This window comes from Lepidochelys olivacea, assembly GCF_965140295.1.
Source record: "Lepidochelys olivacea isolate rLepOli2 genome assembly, chromosome: 12".
NCBI lineage: Eukaryota > Metazoa > Chordata > Testudines > Cheloniidae > Lepidochelys > Lepidochelys olivacea.
The window spans coordinates 41,108,989-41,128,314 of record NC_140422.1 but is presented as its reverse complement, the minus strand read 5'-3'; positions in this window follow the sequence as shown (position 1 = coordinate 41,128,314).

The window sequence follows — 19,326 nt, the reverse complement described above, 5'->3', positions numbered from 1 at the left end:
AAGCGTGAACTTCAGGGCTTGGGCTGGGGCACTCAAGAAGAGGAGGTCAGGTGGGCTTGAGAGCCTGAGCCGCAACATACACACTGCTATTTTCAGTGCACTAGCTCAAGCCCCGTCAGCACAAGTCTGCCCACTTGGGCTGGGCGACTCCCTCCCAGGGCACATATCCTTGGGTACGAGGTCAGGCTGACTTTGTGGCTGCATTGCATTAGGAAACCAGTGCAAATAAGCCACAGCAGGGCCAAGATCCAATTAATCCATTTTAGACTGATTTCTACTTAGACAAATACAAATCTTTGCAATACGACTAAAGTATAGGGATTGTTTCTTGGAAAAGGTTTTGCCAAACTATTTATATATATTTATTTAGCTATATTACATAGGATCTAAGGAGCTGAATTATCCCCTCTAAGTGCCCCTTCATATTTAGTTGTGATCAGAAAAGTGACAATATAAAAATAGCCATTTCTTATCCCCGATGCATCTTTGAGTCAGATATAGTTTACTGTGCTGTTTAAAACAAATTTTTACTGCTTTTATCCCTGCAGTGCCAATTCAGATAGAGGAGAGCAAACTTGAGTCTATTCTACCTCACACACCATAAAGAGAAGAATTCACTAAACTCTAACACTGATGATAATGTGAGAAACAAAAAGAAACAGCTATATTTTCAGATGACAAATGGAGTGTGCATTAGAAAAATCAGATTTTAGCTTGCAACCCGAGCAATTTTGATCTGGAATCACGAAGAGAATAAATCTGGGATTCCATGATGGAATTTTTACAAGTCACTGTTATTACTATAACTTTGATTTGCTGGTTTAAAGTGCTAGTGCACCATTTCATCACTGTGCTTCATTAAACGGCGTAAAAAATTCCTGTCTTAAATAAAAATCCCATTCTGTGATTCAGGTATATACAAGTGCAAACCCAGTCACCCAAATGTGTCATGTAAAATATATCAAGCACCATAAAAAAAATACACCGCAAAAAAAAAGTGAGTTATATAACATAGTCAAAGAGAAACTTAAAATAAAACTGATGTAGTGTTCATCTTTCTCTATACATTTTCTGCCTTCTTCCATCTGTTGTACTCCTTTGCCATGTTTTCTGTAAACATTCTTGTTCACATACTGCCTTCGTTTAACCCTTCCAAAGGGCTATGGAACATTAACAAAATAGGTAGATGAACACTCTGTCAATTCTGCATAATGACCAAAATTGAATTATTTTTCATGTTTATTTGAAGCTGTGTGGATTGGAACATGATGAGTATCATGCTTAGTTGCTTGTGAAAGGCAAGCAGTGGGTGGGAATCTGCAGGCAGCAAGAGCAAAGAACCAAGTTCTTTGGACTTCTGTGTTTTCTTGTAGCACTCACAGTGGAAAAAGGAATATCCCCACATGATATTCCTCTGGAAGGGGAGGAGGGTAAGAGGAGACAATACCAAAGGAAAACTAAGACATTGTGGCCAACCACCAGGAACACAACAAAGTTAACATGATTTTAGAATTATGCTGTATAGAAACGGTTATAACAATTTATATAACATGCTCTACAAACAATTGAAAACATGCTCTATTTGCAATAATATAGATTTCTGTGTCCTATCATTAAGATAATTTAGAATATAAAAAGATATATTATTATTATTATTTGTATATAATAGTAATATCTAGAGACTTCTACCCCGCTGTGCTAGGCACTGTACAAACACACATTGAGAAACAGTTCTGAATGAATTACAAATTAAATAGACAAGTCAGACTAAGGGTGAGAGAGGGATACAACACACAAGCAGAAGTTTGGGACCTGAGACACACAGAGATTAAGTGACTTGCACCAGGTCACGTAGCATGTCTGTGCCAGAGCCAGAAATTGTACCCAAGTCTTCAGAGTCCCAGACCAGTGCCTTAACCTCCCTTTTTAAATAAAGCACTATAATCCAGTGACCCCTGAACACTTGAAAAAGACTTAAAACAGACATCTTCAAAGGTCCACAAAGAGTGATGGTGACACAGACAGGATTGGGTCATGAAAAAATCACTGGTGAGATACATATACCTTTTTATCTTATACTGCTTATAATACAATTGTCCCAAGAAAAAAGGGACATTACAGCAAAGAATTTCTACTCAGGTTCACAACTAAGGTTTATAGGTTTGCTTTTTAAAAAATCTAGAAAATTACACATACACAAAATAAGTAAAACAATATTATTAAGATTGCAAAGTCAAGCACTCAAAAGCTAAGAAATGCCAGAATTAAGTTTGCGTGTGCAACCTTAATTTGGTCCCCTTGTACCAAATGCATTATGACACAGTTTTTACTTACATGATCAAGGATTAATCAGGGTTGTATAATAAAGCAAGCTGTTGTCTGTAGGACCCCTGCCTCTTTTGTTGCAGAAGCTGGGAAGTGTGTAGTGAATGAGGCAGTGGATTGCAGGAAGAGAAAGGAGTGTCTCATGGTTCATCCGCTGAATGCTGCACTTCAGATTCGCATTTGTGAAATTGGGAGAATACCATCTCCTCACCATGAAGGGGGTTTGCCCCTTCTGTAAAATGGGGATAATACCATCTCCTCACCGTACAGGGGGTTTGCCTCTTCTGTAAAATGGGGAGAATACCATCTCCTCACCTTACAGGGGGTTTGCCCTTTCTGTAAAATGGGAATAACAGCATCCCCTCATCATACAGGGCTTTTGTGAAGACTCATTAACTGAGGTTTGTGAAATACTTGGATACTCTGGTGAGGAGCACCACAGAAAAGCCAATGAGTAAATTAATAATTTTTAATAGTAGCATTTGAATAGCGTGAAGTAAATAAAGCCTGGGGCCACATACTGAGCACTGAAGACAAAACAAAATATTGAATAGGTGCTCAGTAACTGAGTACTGAATGAGGCAGCAGTTCTGTGTAAAAAATAATATGTGATTGTATAAAGACTGCATCATGCATATGCACAAGAAGTTAACGAGGCAACCCTGATTCTGGCATTTCCTAACTTTTAAATGGGTGACTTTGCAACCTTAATAATGTTATTTTAATGTAGTTTTATGTGTGTAATTAACTAATAGCCCCTAGACTGAGAACTAATAGTTATGTATATAAACAGTACACCACCAAAATCAACTGTATTTGCTACCACAATTATTTTAATTTGAATACTTTATGGAGACCAATTTGGAACAAATATATTTTTGTATGAATAACTGGAAAGTAAGAGGGATCCATTGCGATAACATGCAGATAAGTATGCTACATTCATTTGAGACCAAACATCCAAGTAATAAAAAGGGGGGGAAACTACACAGCAGGATGGACATTTCCAGCATTAATGCAGCATTTTCACCTGCTGTGCAGACGTGGAATCTGCATACATAAATTAACACTTGTTCTTATTTGTTTTCTCACCTTTTTATTCAGCAGCAGACTCCGTGAGCATATTTATCTTGAACTAACATTAAGAAGCATCTATAGCTGCAAAGATCACTTCTGTTTCCAGCCATGTGTTGAAAATGTGGTCACCATAAACAGTTCGGGGGGGGGAGGAGGGGGCAGAAGAAAGATGCAAAATGTTACACCAAATATATGAAAAAGCATCTGTCTATTTATCAAATATTTTTTAATCTCTAACATATCTAAAAAGAGCTCTGATTACAAATCATCCATCCCTTATGCCTACTGGACGCTAATAATAATAAATAACTGTATTAATAAAGACATTCAAACACTGGCAATAAAGACTAAATCTCTCTTCTTTAAGGCTCGGTTAAATAAGAAATGGTCTCCATAGCTGCTGGCCCAGCAAAGCTCAGAGGGAGAGGCTCAAAGGCTTCATGTATATGGAGGTTAGCTCTCTATTTCTTATCTTCATGTTTTGTATCAATATGCATTCTTTTAAAGTTAGTACTAGGCTAAAACCAGTCCAGCATGGAAACTGGGGTACTTGTTTATTTTCCCTGGTTGACCTGTCATATGGCTTAACTATCTATGTGTAGATATTACTTATGAAAGAAAAACTGTTTATCAGATATCAGGATTGTCTCTTTTGATAGTAACCACAAATCAAGCGAGACATTACTGAAAAAATCACAATATAAAAATAACGAAGCAGGAGAGAGAGAGGGGGAGTTATCAGTCACAGAGTCCATGTAGTGCTTTGTTTTGAGACAGACAGGACAGTGATTGAATAAAAGATGTACAGGCTACAGGGTGGATTCACTGCCCCACTGCATTTCCTTTTTGTCACTCAGGCAACACAAAGGGAGCGGATATCACCCACCTTTTCCCAGCATGCAGGCTTCTCCAGGGAGTGTACGGCCAGGAAAGCCATCTCCTATGCCACCCCCACCCCATTCAACCCCAGCACAAGGGACATATCAGGGAAGGATAGAGCCAGAACCTGTTGTGATCTGGCTATCTACAGCTGACACAGGTTGGACATCCCCCAGGCTGTTCTAAACTATGCTGGGCTGGAGCTAAGCAGAGACTCAGGGAGCTGTAACTGGCTTTATGACCTCCTCCCTGCCCCAATTAGTTGAGTGCTCTTGGCCACAGCAGAGAATCAGCCTGTGTGTTATAATAAAATAAATAATAATAATCGTAATAATAGTGGGTGATTGAGAACAAGTTTGTGACACCTTCCTATATAGATTTTACCCATCTGAACTGAAAATCATCCCATCAAGTTTCAGTCCTGCCCACCAGGTCATCCTTTCCATTATTTAATATCACTTCCAACTCATATTACTTATTTCTCATACTCCTGGTGTTTGTGTGGAGACACTTTAATACTCTGATTTAAATGCTCATTATTCATCTTTCTCTGGAGTACACCTTTATTCTTATGGTAGAGTGCTGGGCATTTTAAACCAGACCATATTCTCATGGCTGCATAGTCAAGAGAACCCTCTGGGGTAGCTTATGTACTGGGGATAGAGTTCTCAGATAGCAGGCACATGGAATCATAGAATCATAGAACCATAGACTTGAAGGTCAGAAGGGACCATTACGATCGTCTAGTCTGACCTCCTGCACAACGCAGGCCACGGAATCTCGCCCGCCCACTCCTGTAACAAACCCCTAACTTATGTCTTGAGCTACTGAAGTCACTGCTCGCCAGGCACCCAGCCCTGAAGGCAGCACTGCCGCCAGCAGCAGTACAGAAGTAAGGGTGGCCTGGTATGGGGGAGGGGTGTCATCACATCTGGGGAGGAGTCATCGAAGCGTGAAATATTTTCAAACAGAATCCCAGCAAAAAAAAAAAAAACGTTTGAGAACCCCTGACTTATACTTCTCTCTGGTCAAGTTCATTCACAAACATGACACTACCATCTCTGTGCTGATGTCTTACAGATCTACTTCTCCACTCCTGACCTGTCTCCTCTGTCCAAACTAAAATCATGGCCTGTCTTTCTGTCGTCTCCTTGTGTATGTCCTGTCATCACTTAAACTCAATAAGGCCCAAACAGAGCTTCTAATCTTCTACTTCAAGACCCATCCTCCCCTCTCAGTTACTGTGGACATCATCTTCCCTATCAGTCAGGCCTCTAACCTTGGCATTACCTTCAACTTGGCCCTCTCTCTAAATCCTCACATCAAGTAGTATCTAAATAGCTGCACTTCTTCCTGTGTAACATCTTTTAGATCTGCCCCTTCCTCTTAATCCAAACAGCTCATTCAGTCTGTAGCACAATACAGGCGCAATCCTGAAAGTCCACCTTGGGTTCAACTTCCATTCATATTCTCACATATGGAAGGCTTGTAGAACCAGGCCTTTATGCTGTTGGGACTTACTCTAGAATATTTATATGTTGGACTTGAAATAGCTCTTCAAAATAAAACTTAAGCATCTTCAAATCCCTCTCTTGTCCCAAGAAACAGTGATACAATATTCTTGATTCTCCCTTCTGGTCTTGGAAGTGCAGGTTACTTATTGTAACTGGAGGTTCTTCAAGATGTATAGTCCTATCTGTATTCTACATGTGGATATGCATGTGCGCCATGCACGAGTCTGGAAATTCTTCAAAGCAGTGTCCATTGGCCCACACATACACAATAGATCTCCTCGTGCTGCTGAACGAGAGTATAAGAGGCAGTGTGGGTCGACACCACTCCAGTTCCTTCTTATCGCAAATCCAATAGGAGCTGAAGCAGAGGGGATGGAAGACAAATAGTGGAACACAGATAGGACCCACATATCTTGAAGAACCTCCAGTTACAGTAATTTCCACTTCTTCTTTGAGTGACGGTCGCTATTTGTATTCCACACATAGGTGACTGGCAAACAGTGTTCAGACTGGAGGTGAGCGTGAGGAAGTTGCTTGCAGTACTGCTGATCCCACAACTGCATCTGCCGCCAAGGCATGAACTAGAGTGTAGTATGTCACAAAGTTGTGAACAGAACTCCAGTTGGCTGCCCTGCAGATGTCCTGCAATGGAATGTTAGATAGGGATGCCGTGGAGGCAGCTTGTACTCATGTGGAGTGAGCTGTGACATCCCCTCGGGGGGTGGGATTTTTGCTCTCTTTTAGCACTCTGAGGCCTTGTCTACACTACGGGGGAGATTGAGCTAAGTTTCTCAACTTCAGCTATGTGAATAACGTAGCTGAAGTCGACATACTTAGATCTACTTACTGCGGGGTCCACACTACGCTATGTCGAAAAGAGACACTCTCCTGTTGACTCCCCTTGCACTTCTCGTTCAGGTGGAGTACAGGAGTCGATGGGAGAGCGATCTGTGGTCGATTTAGCGGGTCTTCACTAGACCCACTAAATCGACCACCGATGCATCGATCGCTTCACACTGTTCCCCCGTAAGTGTAGACAAGCCCTAAGATGCATCCTGAAACCGACATACCTACTCTGGGAGGATATAGCTTGCTCATGTGATCTCTCTGCTATGGTGATCAGGAGTCTCTGTGATTGCCTAGTGGGTTTGATTCTCTGAAAGCAGAATGCCAGATATCAAGGTAGTGAAGTCTCGTCTTCAGAGGAAGCATGGGGTTGCATGAAAAATGCAGTTAAGTGTATCATTTGATTGACAAGGAACTCAGAAATAATCTTGGGAAGAAACCTGGAGTATAATCAAAGAGAAACCTTTTCTTTGTGAAACACTGTACAAGGAACATCCTCTATGAAGGCCCCAAGCTTGAAAGGTGGACTTGTGAGCACTGACAGGATATAGGTTTAAGCAATGGTGGGAAGGTCCTGATCAGGCCTTTCATAAGTCATACTGTGGGTGGGTGAGTAAGGATGGAATGTCCTTCTACCAGTGGGAGGAAAGCACTAATCACTGCTAGATGTACTCACAGCAAACTAATAGCGAGACCATCACAGACAGGAGATAGTTTAGGATAACCGGGATGATTATGGTATCTGGAGAATGTTGGTAGAGTTGTATCCACTTGGACAGATAGCAGGTTCTAGTAAAATTCTTACTACTTTGGTTAAGGATTGCCTGAACAGGGGCCAAATTTGAGCTTTCTATTTCTGATGCCCTTCCAAATACCAGGATATGAGGTGGAGTGACCCTGGATTGTGGAGGTTCATTTTTCCCCTGGCCTGGATTAGGAGATCCAGGAATGCGTGGATCCTGATTGGTGGGCAGGCAGGCATCATGAGAAGTGCTGTGAACCAGAACCGTTCGGGCCATAGGATGTTAGGAGAATGATTTTGGCTCTGTCACATCATATCCTCCTATGACCTGTGGAAGGGGGGGAATGGGAGGAAAGGCATATCTAAGGCTGTTCGTCCAGGACAGGGAGTACAAGGGAGTCACAACCCATGGTTCCTCTGAAACAATACAGGAGGAGTATGGTTCCTCTGAAACAATACAGGGGAACTTCTGTTCATTTGTGATGCAAAAAGTTCCCATAGCTGAGAACCCCACTGTGTAAATATCTCGCTTAGGACTGTGTTGTGAACCTCCCACTCATGCTCTGCTGAGAAGCTTGTGCTTAGTTTGTCAGCCAGGGAGTTGTGAATACTGAGAAGGTACATGGCCTGTATCATGATGCAGTTCTTGATTGTTCATGATGCAGTTCTGCAGTTCTTTTCGAAGTCTGATGCCTTCCAGGCAATGGGGACAGGATCTCTCTCCACCCTGTTTGTTTATATAGACCACTGTGGTGATACTGTCTGACATTATCTGTACATGGAGTGACCATGTGAGCAGAAGAAAGGCCCTGCACGCAAGGCAAATCACCCTCAGTTCCAGAATGTTTATATGTAGCCTGGCCTCTTGTGGGGTCCAGGTACCCTGAGTAGTGTAGTTGTCCAGGTGAGCAACCCATTCCAGGAGGGAGGCATCCATCACAGTGGTGGCCCTGGGTGTGGGAAGGCTGAAGGGAACACTCATCATGACCTTTCCTGGGTTCAGCTACCAAGCAAGGGAGGTGATAACTCTGGTGAGAACAGCCACCTTGGAATTGATGTGGTCAGTAGATCAAGTGGAGACAAACCTGCAAACACCACAAGTGGAGTCTGACAAACAGCATCACATAGGTACATGCAGCCATGGCCTAACAGTGAAAGACTCCTGTGCACTGTAGTTTGCGGTCTGTAGGTAATGTGTGAAATTGGGTTGCTCATTGTATGAAACCTGTCCAAGGGCAGGAATACTCTCACCAAAACCAAGTCCATCATCACCCCTATAAAGTTTATTGTCTTTGTGGGTAACAAAATGGATTTTTCTTTATTTATGCAAACACCTAGGGCTGCTAAGAGTTGTATGAGAAATCCTGTTGCTGACCTGACCTGCTGACAAGACTGGCCTACCAGAAGCCAAACGTCCTGGAATGGAAATACCATATAGCCTTGGCATTGCAACTGGGCTGCAACCACAGAAAGAACATCTTTGGAAATAGGGTGCTGTAAACTCGGTGCTGTAGCAAGCCCAAAGGGGAGGACTCAAACTGGAAGTGTTCCTGGCCTACCATAAAATGCAGGAACTTCCTGTGTGACGGGTAAATGTCCATGTGGAAATATGCGTCCTTGATGTCGAGAGCCTCAAACCTTCTCACTTCCTGAAGGGAGAGGATTATCAATGCCAACATAATCATCTGGAATTGCCACTTTCAAATAAAGATGTTGAGTTGCCAAAGGTCCAGGATGAGTCTCCACCCTCCATCTGCTTTGGGAATTAGGAAATACAGGGAGTAGAACCCTCTCCCATGAGGTGGGACATGCTCAACCGCTCCTCAGTGTAAAGAGGATTCTTCCTTCCACTGAATAATCACGTCATGAGAATGGTCCCCGAAGGGTAATCGGGAAGGGGGTTTGTGAGGCACGAAGGAGAGAAACTCTTTGGAGCATCTCTGATGGATAATCTCCAGAACCCAACTATCCATAGTGATCTTGTCTCACTTGTGGGCGGAGAGTCTGAGATGGCCACCAAAGATGACAGGAGAAGAGGGGGGTGGCATCAGTGGTGGTACATTGGTCTCAACAAATACGTCAATAACAGTGTTTGGCTAGCGGTTGTGAATAAGTACAGGCTGTGGCAGTAGAGTGGGCCACAAAGCAATGCCACTGAATTCTCTGGTGTTAGCACAGTGGCTCGGCTGTGCACTGATAGTAGGATGCATGAGGAAGGGGTGGCCCTGGTCTATAGAACTGGTGTTTCCTCCTGGGGGCTGGAGTATAAATCCCCAGAGAACGCAGAGTCGATCTTGAGTCCTATTGTGAGTGCAGGGACTCGTCTGTTTTCTCATTAAAGAGATTTAACTCATCAAATGGGAAGTCCTGGATGGTGTTTTGGATCCTCCTAGAAAACCCTGATGATTACACCCAAGAGTCCCTCCCGATTACTAAACTAGGGGCCAAACCTCTGGAAGCCATATCTGCCGCATCCTGGAGGGCTATTTTTGCTACTAGCTTCCCATCATCTAAAAGAGAGTGAAATTGGGCCCTGTCCTCTGTGAAAAGCTTCTCTCTGAAATCTGAAAGCCTGGAATCAACATTAAAATTGTATTTTGCTAAAAACCTTGGAATTAGCAACACAAAATTGCAAGCCTGCAGAGGAGAAGATCTTCCTCCCCAGGAGGTCCAGTCTCTTAAAGTCTTTATCTGCCAGTGTAGTCATTTGATAGTGCGACCAAGGTCTTTCTCTGGCCGCCTGTACCACTACTGAGTTGGGGAAAGGATGGGAAAATAACAATTCAGCTTCTTTAGCAGGAACAAAATATTGCTTCTCAACTCTTTTCGATGTACGGACACAGGATGCTGGAGTGTGCGATACCATTTTGGCCGGTTCTACTATGGCCTCATTGATTGGAAAGGCAATCTTACTCAGTCCCTGGAGAGACGGAGAGGAACAGTACAACAGTTGAGAAGGGCCTGAGTGCCTGCCATAATGATCCCACGGACCCCAATAAGGCCAGAAGAAGGAGCAGTCAGGTGCGGGGCACTCCAAGGGCATTGGTGCCAGCCGTCCCTTGGAAGCGTCATGCCCAGAGGAATGGTGAGCATAACTGACTGTCTGTCAGGGCTCCACTGCTTTCACAGAGATACCCATGAGGCTATCTCCACTGACTAAGTTTGGCTAATAGCCACAGATGGATCTATCTGAACTTATCTACTTCTTTAAACCAGTCATATCTACTTATCTACTTCTTTAAACCAGTCATACATTTGGTCTTTACAACATCCTCTGACAATCAGTTCCAAAGGCTGCCTGTGCATTGTGTCAAGAACTTCTTGTATTATGTGAAGTGGTAAATAACAATTTCCTGTTAACATTCTCCATTCCATTCATGATTTTATAGACCTATATCATATCCCCTCTTAGTCATATCTTTTCTCAGTGGAACAGTCCCAGTCTTTTTACTCTCTCTTCGTATGGAAGCTGTTCCCTACCCCAATCATTTTCATTGCCCTTCTCTGCATGTTTTCCAATTCTAATATATATATTTTTGAGATGAGGTAACCAGAATTGCATGCATAGGCATACTACAGGTTTATTTTAGCATTTTATTATTTATCCCTTTATTAATGGTTCCTAACACTGTTAAACATTTACTGACTGCTGCTGCATAGTGAGTGGAAATTTTCAGGGAACTATCCACAAGGACTCTAGATCTTTCTTGCGTGGTAACAGCTAAGTTAGACCCCATCATTTTATATGTATAGTTGGGACTATTTTTTCCAATGTCCATTACTATGCACTTATCAACACTGAATTTCATCTGCCATTTTGCCACCCAATCATCCTGTATAGTGAGGTCCCTTTGTAACTCTTTGCAGTCTGCTTTGGACTTAACAGTCAGGATCTGGGTTTTAGGAGGTCAGGCCTGGTTGTTACACAAGTGGTCGCTAACAGGTACTAAGGGTCGAAGCCGGATGTAGAGTCAGGACCACAGACAGCGCTGAAACTGGGGTCTGAGGACAGACAGTGGGTCAGAATGAGGGTAATAGCCTGGAAACAAGGCAAATCAAGACTGCAGTCAGTCCAGAAGCAGGCTGAAGGTCAAAGCTGAGTTGAAGTCAGTCCAAGAGTCTGGGGTCAGGAGGCAGGTGTAGGTCTGGAACAAGGAACAGACAAGGCTGAAGCGGTTTGGAACAAAGCTCAGGCAAGGCTTTGGAAAGAACAGGGACAGGATTGAGGGCAGGCTGGAAGCCTAGGGAGTCTGTAACCCCACGAGGCAGCAGGATGGCTCCTACGTGAATGGTGCTGTTGCACAGATTAATTTGCAGCTCTGGCATAGCGTGAAGCACCTTTGTCTAGAGGTCATCTGATCCAGACCCTGACTAGGGATAGGCTGCTGCTGCAAGTCTGAGGGATGCATCACTGCAGGCTCTGCTTATGGGATGAGTCAGTACAGCTGAGTTGCTGCAGCATGCCTGAGAGACAAGTCATTGAAGGCTCTGCTGGAAGGGTGAGTGAGCAGCACTGGTCTGGCTGCAGGTTCACCTCACATTAACTATCTTGAGAAATTTTGTATCATCTGCAGATTTTGCCACCTCTCTATTCACACCTTTTCCCAGATCATTTATGAACATGTTGAACAGCACTGGTCCCAGTACATATCCTTGCGGGACCCCACTAGTTATCTCACTCCACTCTGAAACTGATAGTTTATTCCTACTCTTTTAGCTTTTAACCAGTTACTGATCCATGAGAGGACCTCCCCTCTTATGCCGTGACTGCTTACTCTACTTAGAATCATAGAACATCAGGGTTGGAAGAGACATCAGGAGGTCATCTAGTCCAACCCCCTGCTCAAAGTATGACCAACACCAACTAAAGGCTTAAGAGCCTTTGGTGAGGGACCTTGTCACAGGCTTTCTGAAAGTCCACGTACACTATAGCACCGGATCATCCTTGTCCACATATTTGTTGACACCCTCAAAGAATTCTGAAAGATTGAAGGATCTGTCACCTAAAAAGAATGGCTCGAGGATCTACCCATATCCTCTGTGGTGAAGACCGATGCAAAGAATCCTTTTAGTTTCTCCACAATGGCCCTGTTTTCCTTGAGTGTTCTTTTAAAACCTTGATTGTCCAGTGGTCCCACTGACTGTTTGGCAGGCTTCCTATTCTAATGTACTTCAAAAAATGGTGCTGCTAGTTTTTGTGTCCTTAGCTTGTTGCTCTTTCAATTCTTTCTTAGCCTGCCTTACTATACTTTTACACTTGATTTGCCAGAGCTTATACTCCTCTCTATTTTCCTCACTATGATTTGACTTCCAATTTTTAAAGGATACATTTTTGCCTTTAACCACTGCTTTTATTCTGATGTTTAGCTGTGTTTTTTGGTCCTCTTTCAGTTTTGTTTTGTTTTTATTTGGGGCATACAGTGAAAATAAGATAGGATCAGAGGCTAAAATAGGGAAAGAAAAAGTTAAAAATCACTTAGACAAGTTACATATCTTCAAGTCACCGTGGCCTGATGAAATATATCCTAGAATACTCAAGAAGCTGAAAAGTCATGAAAGACGGGAGAAACTCCAGAGAACTGGAAAAGGGCAAATATAGTGCCAATCTATAAAAAGGAATTACAGACCAGTCATCTTAACTTCAGGACCCAGAAAGATAATGGATCAAATAATTAAGCAATCAATTGCAAACAAATAGAAGATAATAGGGTGATAAGTAACAGTCAGCATTGATTTGCCAAGAACAAATCGTGTCAAACCAACCCAATAGCTTTCTTTGACAGGGCAACAAGCCTTGTGGATGAGAGGAAGTGGTAGATGTGGTATATCTTGACTTTAGTAAGGCTTTTGATACTGTCTGTTCAGCTATCTTCACCTCTTGGACCAGACCCTGTGTTCCACATGGATTAAATCAAGAATTGTCTCCCCCCTTGTGGGTTCCAGGACAAGCTGCTCCAAGAAACAGTCATTTAATGTGTCTAAAAATTTTCTCTCTGCATCCCTTCCCGAGGTAACATACACCCAATCAATATGAGGATATTTATCCATTATTATTGTGTTTTCTCCCTTTGTAGCCTCTCTAATCTCCCTGAGCATTTCACAATCACCATCCTGGTCAAGTGGTTGGTAGCATATTCCTACTTCTATACTCTTATTATCCAAGCATGGAATTTCTATTCCTAGAGATTCTATGGCACAGTTTGAATCATTTAAGGTTTTTACTATATTTGACTCTATACTTCCTTTACCATATAGTGCCATTCCCCCACCAACACAATGTCATTCTATAGATATATTTTTACCCTGTTATTACTGCATCCCACTGATTATCCTCATTCCTCCAACTTTCTGTGATGTTTACTATATCCATATCCTCATTTAATGTCAGGCACTCTAATTCTCCCATTTTAATATTTAGACTTTAGCATTTGCACATTTTGTCAATATTCAGTTGTTTGCCTTCATGTGTTATATTTAAATGGGATTCTTTTATGTTTGATTGTTCCTCACCAGCTCCCACCTGTATTTTACAAACTTCTTTCCCATCCTCTTCACTAGGACATAGAGTTTCCCTCTAATAAACACATCCGTAAAGGATGTCTCTGCCTGAACCATGTGTTCCTCTGCACCTGCCGGTTTTCCGCCAGCCCTTAGTTTAAAAATCCTCTATAGCCTTTTAAATTTTATGTGTCAGCAGTCTAGTTCCATTTTGGTTTAGATGGAAACTATTCTTCCTGTACAGGCTCCTCCTTTCCCAAATGGTTCCCCAGTTCCTAATAAACCTAAAACGCTCCTTACTATACCAATGTTTCATCCATGCACTGAGACTCTGCAATTCTGCCTTTCTTCCTGGCCTTGCGTGTGAACTGAAAACATTTCAGAGAATGCTACCATGGAGGTCCTGGACTTAAATCTCTTACCTAGAGCCTAAATATAATCTCTGGGACCTCTCCTCTACCTTTCCCTATATCCTTGATACCTACATGTACCATGACCTTCAACTCCTCCCCAGAACTGCACGTAAGTCTATCTAGCTATCCCAAAAGGTCCACAACCTTTGCACCTAGCAGGCAGCTCACCCTGCATTCTCCCAGTCATCACAAACCCAACTATCTATATTTCTAATAATCAAATCCCCCATTACTATTACTTGTCTCTTCCTAATAACTGAGGTTCCCTCCCCAGGAGGGGTATTCTCAGTGTGAGAGGATATCATGACATCATCTGGAAGGAGGGTATCAACTATAGGATTGTTTCCCTACACTCCAGCTTTATGTTCTCCTTCCCCAAGACTTTCATCCTCCTTCACAAATCAAAGTTAAGCTATAAATTGCTTAAATAAATGTGTACAGATAATTGCATGCTCTTGCTTAGCAAAAAGATGCATCAAATATAGTGTGAATGTATATATATAGTTGCACATCAATATGTTTTAATGGTTACCAACCAACAAGAATCAATCTTTCTTTACAAAAATAACTGAAAACTAGAAATGCATAAAAATTTATCATTTAAATCACAGGGTCTCAACCTTTTTTGTATCATGCCCCACCTTAGCTGTTTTGGAGGGTTTTTAATTGGAGCCCCTCCCCTTACCTCTTACAACACCAAGAAGGGTACTGCCACCTAGCGTTGCTAATACATTCATTCAGGAGATACCAGGCGAATTACTTAAATCAACATGCAAGTAATGGTACTATAAAAACATTGCCTCCCATTACATTTGAGTGGTGTTGTGACCCCCTATGCCAGATCACAACACCATTTGTTCAGATTTGGCTCAGCTGCCCTTCCATCATGCCACCCAGTTCCTTCTAGGGCCAAATAGGGGGCCTGGACTCCAGGGCCTCCACCTCACTGCATCCCTGTTGAGTTCAGGTTCTCAAACGTGGGAGGAACGTCCCCCCTATTTAACAAGGGGAGAGGGAATGACCCTTTCAGCCCCTCATCTCCAGCACACATAGCCAAGGCCTCTAGAAAGTCTGACGTGCCCTCAGGGCGGGGTGACCCTTGGGTTGAGAACCTATGATTTAAATCAAGGTTTCCTGACTGCTGATTTAAATCATGATTAAAATCAGTGATTTAAATCACTTTGATTTAAATTAATGCATTCTGACAATACTGCACAAAAAAACTCTATATCAGATAAATTTGTATTTCTGATACAAAACAAAAATAATTAGAGATAACGTAAAAGCAGCCCTAGTAAATTTGACTAAAAGCCAATATCAACACAGTTGGTGTGCATGATTAAATTACTCAAGTGACTAATTGTATAATTTGCTTTTCAATTACTGAATGCCCTCACTTTTAAAATTAGTCTCCTGAGTATCAAAGCACTGTGCATGTTGCTGTTAAAGTTAAAAACTTGTTATACTTTATAAGATTATTGTAACATTGTTGACATTATATCTTGTTTAATAAAAAAGTGAATTGTGCATGTAATTTGGTAATTTAATAATGATATAGTGTTTATTATACAGGCCTAGAATGCCTTCATTTATTTTTTTTCTTAGGACAAAAGTTAAGCTCTCATATGTTTCCCTGAATAAATATTTTTGTTATTAAAAGTCTTAAATTTGTACATATTTTGTCTGGACTGTTCCTGTATGACATGTCATTCAAAACCATTCAAAATGTAGCCTTTTTCCCACCTCAACTATCACTATGTTAGTTTACTTTCAACAATTAACAAGCATAGAGGTTTTGCTGGTGTTAAAATGCTATAATATTTACACTGGCTTGCTACTGTTGCTAATAATAAATTATAATACTAAGCACATACACAGTATTTGTAGAAAAAACACACTTATATTAACGAACCAGACCTCACAACATCACTGTTTTATCTTCATTTAACAGAAAGGGGAACAGAGAGAGTGGGGTTAAATGACTCAGGAGATCATGAGTCCCTGTCTTGTTCTCACACCATGACCTCCTTAGGATATAATCTTGAGGTGCTAAGTACCTCAACTCCCAGTAAGGTTAATGTAAGTGACAGTTCCTTAGCACTTCTCATGAATACAGCAATTGAGCTATTCCCACTTTTGGGGCTCCTCTGGAAACTGAAGGATTTTCAAAGCTGAACATGGGTGTTCCCAAACACTTGGAAATTCAGTTACCTCTCTGCATGCCCAGCTGTTTGAGTGCCCAGGTTCCATCTATATATTCAGCCATAGGGACTTTCAAAAAGCAGTAAGCATATGAAGCTATGCTAGCTACTGCTGTGATCACTTGCTGGCAAATGTCAGAATTTCCCCTACTTATCTGGCCCTTAGAACCCAGCAGGAAACTATGATGGGGTAAATGCAGTGTTTTAGGAAGAACCCAAACTGACCCTGGAACCATGCAAGACATCACAAGGAACAAGGGTCCAGAATTTTACAGTATTTAGACATTGGTCTGCTCAACATTATAAGGCCTAAGTGACTTAGATCTGGTCTATGCACAAAGCTAGGCCGATTGTGAGTCCAAATGTGTTGACCTAGTTATGCACGTGTCTGCACACAAATCTGTCTCACATCAAAGTAAGTGGCCATTTCCAGTGATGCAATAACACCACCTCCCTGCCTGGCACAGAGCCACAGTCAACCTATTTAGGCTGACACAGTGCAAATGTAGACACCACATCACTTGTGTCAATCTTAACAGTCCTCCAGCACCTGTCCCACAATGCTCTTGTCCTTAGGACAGCGATCACTCCAATCGCAATATTAAACTCCACTGTCCAGGGATCACAGAGATTGGAAGCCCGCCCCTCTCTTTAAAATCCCCAACTGTTTTTCACATCTTTTTCAATATTGCTCATCTCGGCAAGCACAACCAGCATCTCACTTTGTTGTGTGCAACTGACAAACTGACCATGCTGGTTTCACACACAGAGAGAGCTACTAGATACGCTCCTGCATGAAGAAGGCAAGCAGGGGCGTGCTCAGGAATAAAAATTTGGCCACCACAGGCACCAGCTTACTCTGGCTCAGAGAGTGCTCAACCCCCCACTCCACCACAGGTACCACCTGCCCCCTGCCCCCAAACCTCTACCCCTGTTCCGCCTCTTCCTGCCCCCACACCACCCCTTCTCCCAAGTCCCCACCCCTGCTCCGCCTCTTCCCGCCCAGTTCAGCCCCCTCCCCTGAACATGCCCCACCTCCGCTCCTCCCAGAGCCCCCTTATGCTGTGAAACAGCTGATTGCGGCAGGCAGGAGGCGATGGAGAGGGAGGCTGCCAGTGGGTGCTAAGCACCTGCTAATTTATTTCTGTGGGTGCTCCAGCCCTGGAGCACCCACGGACTTGGCGCCTCTGTTGGCCGCTTTTGGAGGGGCACTTTCTGTGCCTGTGACCAGAGGAGCTGGCTCTCCCCACAGCCCCGTACGCAGCCCCATGGCCAGTGAAGCTGGCTCTTACCCACCACGGCTGGAGAAGCTGGCTCTTTCCCCTCCCCCGGTGGTCCCAGGGCTGGTGGAGCTTGCTCTTCACTGGCAGCTGGAGGAGATGGCTCGCCCCCACATGGCCCCGGTGCCAGAGGAGCTGTCATCTCCTGCCCCAGCCGAGGTCAGAGAAGCTCGAACTCCCCACCCTGGCACAAGTGGAGTTCTGTGCCCTCACTGAATAGGGGGCCTCTTCCCCTGATTGGCCCCCCCTTGTGCATGCCCCTGAAGGCAAGAAATGTTGGCTCACCTTGAAATGGGGGTAGAAGAGGCTGTGCAAGCAGTGCTACAGACCAGCCATGGAAACATCAACATCTATGTGCAGATTGCATAGAGGATGCTGGCAAAAGATCATGGCTTAGATCAGCAAGAGTGCCACATGAAAGTGAAGGACCTACTCGAGGGATACCCACAAAGCAAGGAAGGGCAACAAGAGATCTGGTGCTGCCCCACAGACCTGCCACTTTTACAACTAACTGCATACGAAACCTGGCAGTAAACCCATCAGCATCCCACAGACCACTATGGATACCTTGGAGAAGCCCGAGATGGTGACCCCTGTCACGAACAGGTAGAAGGATGAGGAGGGAGACCCAGTGGGAGACTCCAACCATGTTGCAAGCCAGAAACTGTTTGAAACTCCATGCGAGTCTAGACAATCACAGCAAGTGAGCACAGATGAACCTGCTGACAAAGGAGAAAGGAGCTTGGGTAAATCTGTACATGCATTACTCCTTACATCTTTTTTTTTCCTTTTCTTCAAACCACATCTCCCTCTCTCCACCCCCCAGACCACCTGTATTCCCCACGTAAAAATGGCGCCCGGCCCTTTTGCAAATTAAGATAGGTATCGACTTTTCATTGCTTTATTGGTATAATGTTAGAAAATAAAAAGTTAGGGAATACATTCTAAAAAAGGTTATATTGAAGTCCAGTTAGTCAATCACCAGAGCACCAAATCAGTGCTCTGTGCTCAGATGGGGTAGAACATCCTGTGCTCAGGTAGAGATAGGAAAACACAGAGGTTGAATCAACATATGTCATTAATTTCTTTGACCTGTCAGATTAGGCAGGGGGACCATGCAAGTACTCTGTCAGAATAGGAATATCTCTTTATATTCTTGTGAGATCTCAGTTAAACTTTCTTGGATATACTCGGTAGTCCTCTCCTGAAAACTGTTTCTTCCACCGCGATAGGACTCTTTCCCATGCCCTCTGCGATGACTTCAGCCGGCAAAACTGCAATAAACAGGGCAGCTAAGTGGCGTATGGCCCTGGACAGCTTCAAGACTCCAGTAGCAGCTGGGTTCTCTGTGCCTTTGCCACCCTCAGGAAAGAGATATCAGCCAGAATCACTGCCTGTGAAAACAGTACCATTATATTCACTGCCATTTCTCAATACCCATTCCCAGGGAGAGGGGCCAAAACACATAGCTATGTTCAGTGGTGTACTCACCATGGTTTGAGCTAAAGGCTGGTGCTGTAGCGAGATGCTCCAAAGCTGAAGTGTCAATAA